A 12,749-nucleotide genomic window follows, 5' to 3' on the forward strand; every position below is an offset into this window, starting at 1 on the left:
AAACCAACTGCAACTATTATTTATTTTCCAATATCTTTCGTTATTTATCGGTTTCATCCGCCAAAAATTAATATCTTAGGCGGGTACCGTCAAAACTCATTTTCGTCAACTTTTTTAATATTGCTTCTACGGCACTGACTCGCGCGTTTTTGAATTCACAATGGTTGATTTATAATTAGAAAGTGGAAAGATTATCCCTCTACAACCAACGGTTGAGAAGTTATCGCGTTTACAAACTTTCGTCGAAACTAGGAAACACCGAAATGCATCAAGCGATTATTAACAACGCAACTTCGACAGCGATCCAACAACATATATTTAAATAAAGGCTGGTTTAAAAATGTGTTAACTATTATTATAAACAATTTATAACGCATATAGCTTTAACGTATAAAAAAAGAAATTTCTAAAACCACTTGCCAAGTTGTCCTAGAAATTTCGATTTTTACCACTCCGAGGGGACAAAGTCCCCTAGGAGGGGTTATACAACCAGCGTGTCCGTCTGTGTGTGGCCTGCGAACGCGTTCGCATTTTCGGGGCATAGGGTAATCACTGCGTACGCAGTCGAACAACCGTTTTAGCAGTTTAAAGGTTGGCAAAACCACCGTGTGACGGTAAGCGTTAACGGATAAATTTGCGATTGCGTCGAGTTTTTTTTTCGTTAACGCCCACCATCGCTACGTTTGTTATGGGTGCGTATTCTCCAACTCCTTCTTATTGTCTTTTGGGACGGACCGAGTGCTGAGTTATGGCAACCTCTCAACTTCCAATGGCAGCGTTTCCACCAATTGTTTACGGTATCCCTCTTAGTATCAATCTGCGATCGCATCGGGCGAGATTTGAACCCGAAACCTCCTGCTTGACAGGCGGACGTACTACCAGAGAACCACCGACGCTTGTTACGCTTCATTGAAAATTAGACCTTCAGCTTTATCGGAAGCGTATTTAATAGAGTACGAAATTTTGGTTTAATTGAAATAGAATTAAAATTGAAATTATTGTATCGAATAAATTCTAATTTAGCGTTTTCTCTATTGATTAAAAATAAATGCGCCACCCAGGTTTCGAAACCATGCCATTCGGCTTGGCAGTCGAGCGCTCTACCACAGAACCAGCGATAGCTGCTTAGCTTCACTGAAAATAAGACACTCATCGTAAGCATAATAGGTAATAAAGTCTTTAATTTTTTTATGAATGAATTTATGAAGGCCTAAACTGGTTTTTTTACGAATGAAATTATGTTGATTTAATCTTGTAAATATTTATGAACTAAATTTATAAAAAATTAAATAATTTTATAACTAATTTATGAATTAATAATTTAATTGTAAAATACGATCATAACGAAGAATCGAACCCAGGTTGTCGTGTTACTGAGCAGATGTTTTACCGCCGAACTACTCACTCCCTTGAAAACCGAACTCATCACAGGCAAAATATTGAAGTAAAGGAACCGTTAGGATACGGCGATTTTTTTATTTTGGTGAACTTGTTTATATTATTATAAATATATTAAACTCCATGGTTTCGTCTCAATTGTTTTAATTAAAATTAATATTTTATACCGGGCGGGATTGAACCGGGACTATGTTTTAAGTAAATAACTCTGAATTGCGGTCGTCTCGAGAAATTAATACGACTAGGGACAAGTCTTCCGAGGAGAGGTATATTTTGGCTTGCCAACTTGTTTAAACCGGCCTTTAATTAATTATATTTTCAATGTTGTTGAATCGCTGTCGAAGCTGCGATATTAAAAATCGCTGGATGCATTTTAGGTGTTTCCTAGTTTCAACGAAAGTTTATAAACGCGATAACTTCTCAACTGTTGGTTGTAGAGGGATAATTTTTCAATCAATTTGTCAATTCAAAAACGCGCGAGTCAGTGCCGTAGAAACAATATTTAAAAAGTTGTCAAAAATGAGTTTTGACGGTACCCGCCTAAACTATTAATTTTTGGCAGACGAAACCGATAAATAACGAAATATTGGAAAATAAATAATAGTTGCAATTGGTTTCATCGATCTATCTATTATAGTTTTCTAGCAGAATTAAAAAGAGGGCAAAAATGTCACCTGTCGAAGACTTTTTAAACAGAGTGTACTCTAAAATACAAATATACTTCAAAGCTATTTCGTGATATTGAGCTCCAGAGTGTTGAACGATAGTTGAAGGAATACGCCACTATTCCAACCGAGATTATTATTTCGTGGATTCTTTCGAATTATCTGGCCCCCACAGTCGCATGGGTTTCTCTATTTATGCTTATGTACTCTGACGAACAAATATACTTCAGAGTTCGTTCGTCATCTTGAGCTTCAGAGTTTTGTACGATACTTGAAGAGACACGCCACTATTCCAACCGAGATAATTATTTCGAGAGTTATTTCGATTTATTTTATAGAACACACCGCCAATAATTTAACAGCGCAGGGTAAAATGACTAATTTTTAAAATACTAATCGTAAACAAAGTTTAAATCTAACACTATATGATATAACTAATTAAAATAAACTACAATAGTTTTTCTTTAAAACTAATTTCGGCTATTTATTCTAATTGTGTAATTGCTTTTTCCTGCTATGTGAGATAAAGCAACACACGATGGTGAGATTTGTCTTTGGCCATTATTTATTGGATCTATTTCTGATCATAGTTTTATTGAAATACAAGAAAATAAAATCGCCCGACGCTCTTTCGTTCCATTTTCATATTGAACACATGTATTTTGGAACAATTCCCAGTGGTCCAATAATTTGTTAAATATCAAATTGGATCTGTCGGCCATTACATTAACAATATACAAAACAACCATCTTCGGGGATGTGATTAAGAACTACGCCTTGAGAACACTTTGGACATCGGTCTTGATATTGAATTCGACGTAAAATTCAATTATCGATGTGGACATTTTCACCGTGAAGTTTCTGTAAAAGAGCAATAAGAAATTATACGGGATCCTCTTGATTGAAGTGATGAAACCGATTGTCAATCGTCATTCTAACGTTAGTAGTTTGCAAATGCGGAATATTGATATCTGTTCGGCCAATTAACAAGTCTCGCATTGCCGCAGTTGTTGGTCCCGGGAAAATAACCTTTTCTTGAAGATTTCTTACAATTTCAGGAATATGAAGCGGAACTTGTAAAATAACTATAGCATAACCCGAATTGTCGTTGTTCAGGCTTTTTTCATTCTGAACACTAACATCATTCTTAAAAATTGGAGGCTCGGAAAAAGCAGATTCACTACGAACTCCACCATTAGTAAAATTATCAGTGACATTCTTTATTCAGGCTGAAACAGCTACACACGCTGGAACATTCGATTGTTTTCTTTCCCTAGGAATAAACTTAATTTGAGGTACACCCAAAAAACACAACACTCGAAATTGAATGCATCAGCATTTAATGCCTTGCCACTGTGGTGGAATGCTTTACCATTCAAATGTTAATGCTCACAAGGGCGTTCAACTTTGACTGCTAGGTTAACATTCAATATTGAAAGCGACGATTCAATCTTGAATGGGTAAAGCATTCAAAGCCGATAGTCGCGCAGTTCATCTTTGATTGTTGAAGTTCCAATTTAAGCGATCCGGCCTTCAAATTTAACTCCTTTGGCAATCATATTTACCTGAAATGGCGTTCAAATGTGCGTGATTTAATATTCAATTTTAAGTCTTTTGACGTTCAAATTTAAGTGTTCCGGCGTTCAAATGTAGATTTTAGAGTTCATATTCTTAAGTGTTGGTTCCATCATATTTACCTGAAATGCCGTTAAAATATGCGTGATTTATCATTCAAATGTAAGTCTTTAGGCGCTCAAATTTAAGCGTTCCGGCGTTCAAATATAAGTCTTTTGGCGTTCAGATTTAAGTCTTGGGTCGATCATATTTACCTGAAATGGCGTTCAAATGTGCGGGATTTATCATTCAAATTTAAGTCTTTTGACGTTCAAATTTAAGCGTTCCGGCGTTCAAATTTAAGTATTTAGAAAGGGAACAAGTAAGCTTACAGCATTAATAAGTTCATAGTTTAGAAAATGTTAATGTTTTCATTTTGGAATACTATTGTCGGTGTATTCACAATTCGATCCTGTATGAAATATAAAAATATAAATTTTATAAAATATAAAACCGCATGCTTTAAAAAAATTATTCTCACTTTAAACGTTAACCATGAAACTATGTGGTAATTCACCACTTTAGTATTTATTGTGCCATTTACGGCAGTTTTCTGAGAGCACATACTATTTAAATTTTGTAGAAACGGAAGAAGGAAATTAAATACTAAGCAGTTCTCTTCTTTAATAGTAGATGGCGCGTCAGTCACTGCGTTTGCGCAGATCGTGTTAAAGAAGTGGTGAATTATCTTGATTTTTATTTAGTGAAGGCTAAAAAGCTCTTTCTAAAAACGCCAACAATTAATTTCGAGTTACCAGGTTTTGGAGATCAGGTAGCGAAATAAAATGAAAACTAAATTCCCAATTTAAATTTCTATCAGGTGTATTTCTGTTTAAAATCTGTAGAGTCAATAGTTTTTATTTCAACACTAAACGTTTACTAGTGTTCCATAAGCTTAACGTAACAATTGTTTGCCAGAAGCGGGGAACCCGATATTTTCTTTAATTACAAATAATTTCATTGCTTAATTCCAAGCCAAGAATAATATAAAATTAGAATAGCAAAACCAATTTATATTTAGCTGCTTGTTAAAAGGTCCCCTCGTCGAGTCGTGGTAGTTACTAGTTGAATAACAAAGTAGGCCAAGGCTTAATAAGACTGGGGGGGGGGGGAAATGGCCTAGTTTAAATCGTGTAAATTTGTGCTACTATAGGGTTAAAGTAATATCAATTTTAGATTAATTAATTGTTTCGTATTTTAAATAGCTCAGGTCGATCACGTTTGGTACTGAGGAGGGGTGTAGGGGGTTAAAAAGCACGTTACTTTTTCTTTATTTTGCCACAGAGCTTGCGTTGCCCTTTAAGGTATCCTAACTGTAGTTTTCGACGGTTACGGTCGCCGTCGATCGACAAAACAGGTAAACAACTTTGTTTAATTGAATTAATTTAATAATAAGGTATATCCGCTATATACAAGTTACTACACATTGATTTTAGCCAAGAGTCAGAGTTTTTTAATTCTTTAGGAATTATCCGCCTAAATCTAGTGATCCGGGTTCGATTCCAGACCATTTAAATATTGCTAATTAAAATAAAAAAATTGCACTGAATTTTCTTTAAAAAAAGCTCAGCTCAAATTTTATTATTAATTATATAAATATAAATAATGTATAAAAAACTATTAAAGAAACATTCAGCACTTCCATAATTAAAAAGCATAAAGAATGGCAGAGAAACAGGAGCGTAGGAACCGGGGGGAACCACGGGGGACCCTCCCCAGAATTTTGCTGGGAGGGGCTATTAATGTTATTGCACCCTCCAAGTTTTTGGTTAGTTGAAATCTTCAAAAGGCTCAAATTCTCATTTTAAAAGCATATAAAGCTTATAGAACCCCAATTGTGTTTAAGTTTACATGATGTACGCGTGTTGCTTTGGGTTACCATACACGAAATGAAATTAGTGTAAATTGACACGTGAGCTACACGTGTTGATTTGGTTTACAACACGAAATAAAATTAATTAATTAAATTTACATGTGATCTAGGCTCGAATGGAAGATATAACACGGAATTTAACTTTTGTAATGTATCACTCCATCTTTTAGGTATAGTACACTAGCTGAGGTACCCGGTATTTCCCGCGAAAATATGCCTTTTTATTTAGAGTCTAATAGAAGAATGCTTTAAAAAAGATATCAAAATAAATTACTAAACATAATTAGTTAAAAATAACGTATAAAATTTATATATTTAAAAATTAGAATAAAATTAATTTGATTAAATAAATTAAAACTAAAAATTACTCTTATAAAATAAAAAATACAGAGAACCATGTAATCGTTGAAATAAATAATTATTTACCCTTTAATACTGTAACCCCAACAAAATAACACCCAAATTTACATTACTCGAACTTCAATGCCAAGACTCGAACCCGTGTCCTGTCAATCATTGGACGAGTATTTTATATAGTCTATTACACCACATGTTGCTTATAAAAATTAACAACAACGAGTCTATCAGCATCGACGAGAGTGACGCCGCGCGGCGGTCGTACGTACCATCGTAGTAATTTTACTTTTCTCTGCAAAGCGATAGAACAGGATAAATTAGGTCGGTGTATTAGTTTAATTAATAGCTTATTTAATAGTATAAATCTTTGTATTTTATGATAAATCAAGAATAAGCAAGAATTCACTGGCCGTAGGGGCCAATGTGAAGAATAGCCCGCCCCCCCCCCCTATTATTTTTCTTTTTTTTCCCGATTTATTGGTAGCATTTTTTACCCTGAATTTAATGGTGTATTAATTATTATCCGCAAACATGTGGCCGTAGGGGCCAATGTGAAAAATAGCCCCCCTATTATTTTTCGGTTTTTCTCGATTTATTGGTAGCATTTTTTACGCTGAATTTAATGGTGTATTAATTATTATCCGCAAACATGTAAATAAAAAGTTATGGGGAATGGGATTTTTCACTGGTATTATCCTGAGATTTCACTGCCTGTTCTACCCCGAGATAGAGTAGGACATATGAAAACAAACTTTCATTTTGGTCTATACTAATGGAATATCAATTAATTATTTGGGCCAATGTGAAGCATTGAACATCAATTAACTATTTTAGTTTTCCGCGTATTTGGACAATACTTAATGCGTTATGGCTAGGTACTGTCCTCTGGGTCGCGTTATAGACGGCCCATCGTGATAGCAAGAATGGGGTTCTGTTTTCAATTGCACAAGTTGAGATCAAATGCTTTGAAATTGTAGATTTTTCACACGTCTTAACGAAGTCCTTTGGGCTATTTTTAACAATAGGTACTTTTTTTGGTTTTGTTATTATTTTCGGGTTTACGATACGTTCTTTGAGGTACATATCATTAACATATTCAGTTCACACCCAAATCCCTTATTTGTAAGAGTTAAGTATAATCTACACTACCACTACAAATTTCATTTTCAGTATTACTCCTAAGTACACACCAAACATAAATTTTGATTTCACGTGTCCTGCTCTATCTCGGGAGAAAAAGTATGGAACTCACTTTAAACTATTGTCGAAGCTGCATTGAAATTGACGGTTTTCAAAACGCGTGAACTTAACTAATTCTCATTTGCGGTAACTAAAAAAATACCTTCGTACTCCTTACACCCTGGGCTTTCATCTATGAAAATAATAATTCAAAAAATGAGGGGGGGGCTGTTCTTCACTTATGAGGCTTTTTAATAAACTGTAAATTATTTTATATTCTTATGGTTAAATTAATTTTTGGTGTATTTCCATTAAGCCTTTGTAATTTCCTGTCCGACCGCATGGTAATTGGTAACATTCGCTAAATAATACATAAAGGACATATTTCATTGCACTAAGGTAACTACATTTTCATGCTTTTGAATAATTCAAATAAGTCATTGATTGGTTGGATTAATTACTAAAGCAAAAGTTCAACTTTATTATTACTTATGTATATTTAAAAATCTTTTTAGGGTTTCTTGATGGCGAAAAAGTCAGTTATGGTGGTGTAGTCTAGAGAGTGGTTATATTTTTTTGATTTTAAATTGAGATTAAAAGTTAATTTCAGTATTTAATACTTTTAAAGGGAAAATCTCTTGCATGAAAACCTAAAAAAGGTTTGTTGATTTTAGCAAAGTCTGTTATGGTGGTGTAGTCTAGAGAACAGTTATATTTTGTTGATTAGAAATTGAAATTAAGAGTTAATTTCAGTATTTAATACTTTTAAGGGGAAAATCTCTTGCGTGATGTAATTTAAGATTTTATTGACCAAAGATTTAGTAATTCGTAAGAATACTTCTTTAATTGGTTTTATATTTGCTTACAGTATCTAAATTATTATAATTGACCAAAATGTTTTAAATTTTAAAGGTGCTGTACGAGTAAGCAATTGCTACATAAAAGCCCAGGAAACGGATATTGAAGAGATCATTAAAGAATGGTTGAAACAAGCGACCAATAGAATTTAAAGCTTGAGCAAGGGCAAAGGTAAAAATCGAAACAAAACCTTAAACGCTGAACAACAAGTTGAAAACCACAAGAACAATGATGATTGCGAAAAGTAATCATCTTTTTAAAATTTTTAATTTCATTTGACAAAATCGCATGTAAAAATTATTTGGCTAATTTTTAATCAAAGGAAAACTGATTCCTCAATAACTGTACCACTATCCCATTACAATAATTTTTTTATGATACGATTTTTCGTTATGAATTTGGTTGTTTGAACTTGTGTCTTAAGCAGTAGAAAAATATTAATAAGGCCTAATTAAATTGTATAGTTTATTTTCTATGTCAAATAATCACCGCAAATATTTGTCAGCAACTATTTGACAAGTGTTTGATTGGTGTTGAGGAAGTGTAAGTGGGGTGTTGAGGAAGTGTAAGTCGGGTGTTGAAGTGTGTTTGGGTGGTGTTATTTAAGTGTAAGGTTGGTTTTCGAAGGGTGTTATTCTAGTGTTAACAAGTGTAACATTGGTGGTTAAAAGGTGTTAAGATAGTGTAAAGTCAGTATTTGAAGGGTTTTGAATAGGTAATTTTACTCGTGTTGTATGGTGTTGAGGAGGTGTAAGTATGGTGTTGAGCAAGTGTAAGTAGGGTGTTGAAGAAGTGAAAGTAAGGTGTTAATAAAATGAAAGTAGGGTGTTGAGGATGTGTAAGTGGGGTGTTAATAAAATGAAAGTAGGGTGTTGAGGAAGTGTAAGTAGAGTGTTGAGGAAGTGTATATATAATAAATGTTTGGGTGTTGTTATTTAAGTATAAGGTTGGTGTTCGAATTGTGTTATTCTAGTGTTAACGAGTGTAACATTGGTGGTTAAAAGGTGTTAAGATAGTGTAAAATCAGTAATTCAAAGGTGTTGAATAGGTGTTTTTAGTTTTTTTTACTCGTGTAACTTACGTGGATAATAAATGCGTACACATGTGATTTAGGCGGACATGACCCATCGTGAACACACGTGGATGTAACACGTGAAATAAATTATTTCAAATCTCGTGAAAAACACGTGATTTTGCTACCTAGGTAATTATTATCGTTAACCTTGACAAGTGTTAATGGTAAGGGGAAACCGAAGAGCTCGTTGAAAATTCCCTTAAACCAGTAGGGAGAAAACTTGCAAACTCAACGCAGAAGAAGTGTTCGCAGGACACACAGACACACAGATACGGTGATTGTACAACCCCTGCTAGGGGACATAGTCACCTCGGAGAGGTAATTATTAGAAATTTGTCTAATTTATATTTAATACACCAGAGGGATTGTGTGAATTTAAATGTCCGTGACATCTTGTTTATCTCGTTTCGTACCACTTTCATTTTAAGCAATAAAAATAATAATTAGCATGGGAGTTGTTAAACAGGATCGATCGGTTGTGGTTATTTAAGAGCTTACCACCATGTATTCGGTTTGTCACGAGTGATTAAAACACTTGCGTGACGAATGGCCAAAATATGATGGCAATAGAACGCTTCGGAGTTGTTGAATTTATTTTTCTACGCTGTGGTGTCGATACGTTTAGAGGGACGGGGTAGTTAGAAAACGTAGTAAATTAGTTATGTAGATTAACCAAGCTAGGAGGTCATAACTCCATTTGTATCGATCGTTCAATGACACCGAGAGCTTCGAGTCTATTTACTGTTTTAAACGGGCAGAAAAGGTTAACATGCTACGTCGGAAGTTTTAAGTAAGCAAAATGCGTGGAGAAATTCAAAACCAAATGAAATGCTCTTAGTGGCCGAACTAGCTATTAAAGGTTATGGGAGCACCGCCTTGCGTAGCTAGAAAGCCAAGGGTCTTACAGTTAACCTTCTTTAACAAATTTATTTCTAAACTCTTCCTATTACGTTAAAAAAACATTATTAAGGAAAAAGTCCCTTCTTCTGATCCTAAATATCCTAGAAAAATCCAGAGTAGCTCTTCAAAACATTTATAATGCACATAATTTATGATTAGTTTCGTATTTGGTTATATATAATTCCTGATAGTATAAGTTCGGATATTTATTTATATTTATATTAATACGTTTTACCAAACCCTGAAGAAATAAGTAGGGTTTAAAATATTATCCTTCTAAAATGGTTCTGTTTTTAATATTCTAGGAGTAGTCAATAAATAGAAACTGAATATTCCTTAATTTATCTCGATAAAAAAACCATTTTTAATGAAATGCCAGCCCTTTCGATCGTTTGAGCAATATCAGGTATTTTTAAGGGTTTAAGACATTAAACATGTTGAAAAATATGTATTTGTCTGAAAGCTCTTTCTACGTGTACTCTTTGTTTGGTATGACTGATATAGCAAGGTAATGCTGGGGTAAGACTCCTTAATTTCCAAATATTGGTTAATTAAGCCCTTTCCAACCTCTAAGAGGTCCAAAACTTAGTATAAACACATCAAAGAAATTTCAAGTCTTTGTATTTAAAATGAAATTTCACTATAGCTTTTACTGTACACGCGCTTCCCTTAAAAATATGTTCTTTTCGAGTGACTATTGATTGGCTTCGGTTAAATGATAATTCAAAATACAAATCTTTTCTGAAACATATGTTTGTAGATCCACCATAGATAGTATTTGATTGATTGAGGTTTTTCGATAATCATTTCCACCGTCATTTTTAATAAAATATTTAAACATAATGAACATAAAAATTTTATTGTATCGATTTTTTAACTAGTTTTAAATATAAGTGCATAATCATTTTGTTCTTATTTAAAAATTCTTAGTTCTTAGAAGGTGCCACCGCACCGTTGCTACAGAAAATGATGTCATGAACAAATTTCAAAAATTTTCTCCACATTAATCAAAATTTTATTATTAAATTTCAATTTATAGATATGAATGGCTATAAAACCATCAAAATCTCAGCAGTAAGAGTAAGTGTCCATTGGTTATCTTTATATATGTTATATTTATCTTTAAGTTTGGTTTGCAATTTTTTAGTTCGACTCATGTATATTTAACGATGTTTGTTTTCTTTGCAATGACAGTTTTTTCCTTTGCCTTAGCATTTCGTTGCGTTTAGAGAAGGCTTTTAAATGAAAATTAGAAAATTTAATTGTATTGGATGTTTTTTTGGGCAATTTAATAAAACATCCAATATTTAGGTTCCAGGATTTTTTGAACAAGATGAAGATTCACCGAACGGTTACTCAGGATTGGCCACTTTCTTCTATAAAACATTGATTTCTAAGCTTCCGGAAAGGTACGAAAACCAGTATTTTATGATTGGGCGAGTACATATGAAAGGTGACAGGTCACTGTGGCTTAGAAACTGTAGTATATCAAAAGATTTAATAAACATATTTATGCAAATAAAGTCGAAAATATCCTGATTGTTACTTTTTAAAATTTGCCAATTCTGTACTCAATGACAAAACTTTCTTAAGTTCCGTTGCGGAAAAATCTTAAAATCTTAGAGATAGGATTGAAATTTGGTAACAGCACTAAAATTACTTGACATTTAAAATGTGAATTAGTGGAAATTCCTTATAACTTAAGGATAACAATAATACTATAAATGTTTATTTTTTTATAATATATAAAGGATATTCTCGAAGAAATGGCGTAATTAATGTCACGGAACTGTCGAAAGCCTGTGATGGGCTGAAGAAATCACCGAATCGTAGCCAGGCTATTTGAAATAACATTAACGGCTCTTAGTAAATTTCTTAAACACTTATAAATATCGACTTTAAATAATGTGGACTATAACTTATTGTGTACCCTGCTGTATTAAAAGGCAATTTCTGTTACAGTTCAAATTACAAAATACACCCATAAGGCTGGCAAAAAGAAACATTCGAAAAGTTAGACATACATTCTACAACTTCATTTTTGTTATACAGTTACAGGGACAGACAGATTATTTATAGTTTTCTAGTAATTGTGAAGTATATTTGTACGTACACATTACATTTCGTTGTTGTAATTAAACAAATAACTATTTAGCCATTCAAATTGGAAATAATGAAAAATTAATTACTTGATATGGTTGAAAGTTGTTTGTATTTTTAAATGGATTTTCTAATGTGTACTTTCAATTTTATTTGGCCTTTGTAATCGCCTCATAATTATTTATGTGTCCTTATTAGCTCAATATTTAAATTCATATTAATTTTAATTACTCAATTCCAATAGATTCGCAACCATTTATGTAGCGGAATCTTAAAATAATTTCTTTTAGGTACAATTTTACGATGCAATTTCCTGATGGTTACTACCAATATGGAGATGTAACTAGTGACAACCAAGGAACTGGGCTTGTGGGCAAAATATTGAGAAATGTAAGTTATTCTCAACTTTTTGAGAAAATAAGAAACGAATTAAAGTTTTTACTATTACATATTTAATGATATTTTAAGAAATTGCAGAATTTACTAGCATATCACGTGATATCTTTATTTAAAGCACAAATATTTAAGGCATTTTTCGCGATAAAGCAATTGTAGCCCTTCTTATTGTTTATAGCATGAATGTGTTTGGAAGTTTTTATTTAATAGATGTCCTTATGTCCGTTATTATTAAAGAAATAACATATGCTATAAATTTAACGATTGATGAAGTCGTAACCAACTTTAAATGGAGATTTACTGCTTGGGCAAACTTTGTTCAAAAAATAAGGAA

This window comes from Leiobunum rupestre, chromosome 6 (assembly GCF_980474605.1).
Source record: "Leiobunum rupestre chromosome 6, qqLeiRupe1.1.hap1, whole genome shotgun sequence".
NCBI classification, from domain to species: Eukaryota; Metazoa; Arthropoda; class Arachnida; order Opiliones; family Sclerosomatidae; genus Leiobunum; species Leiobunum rupestre.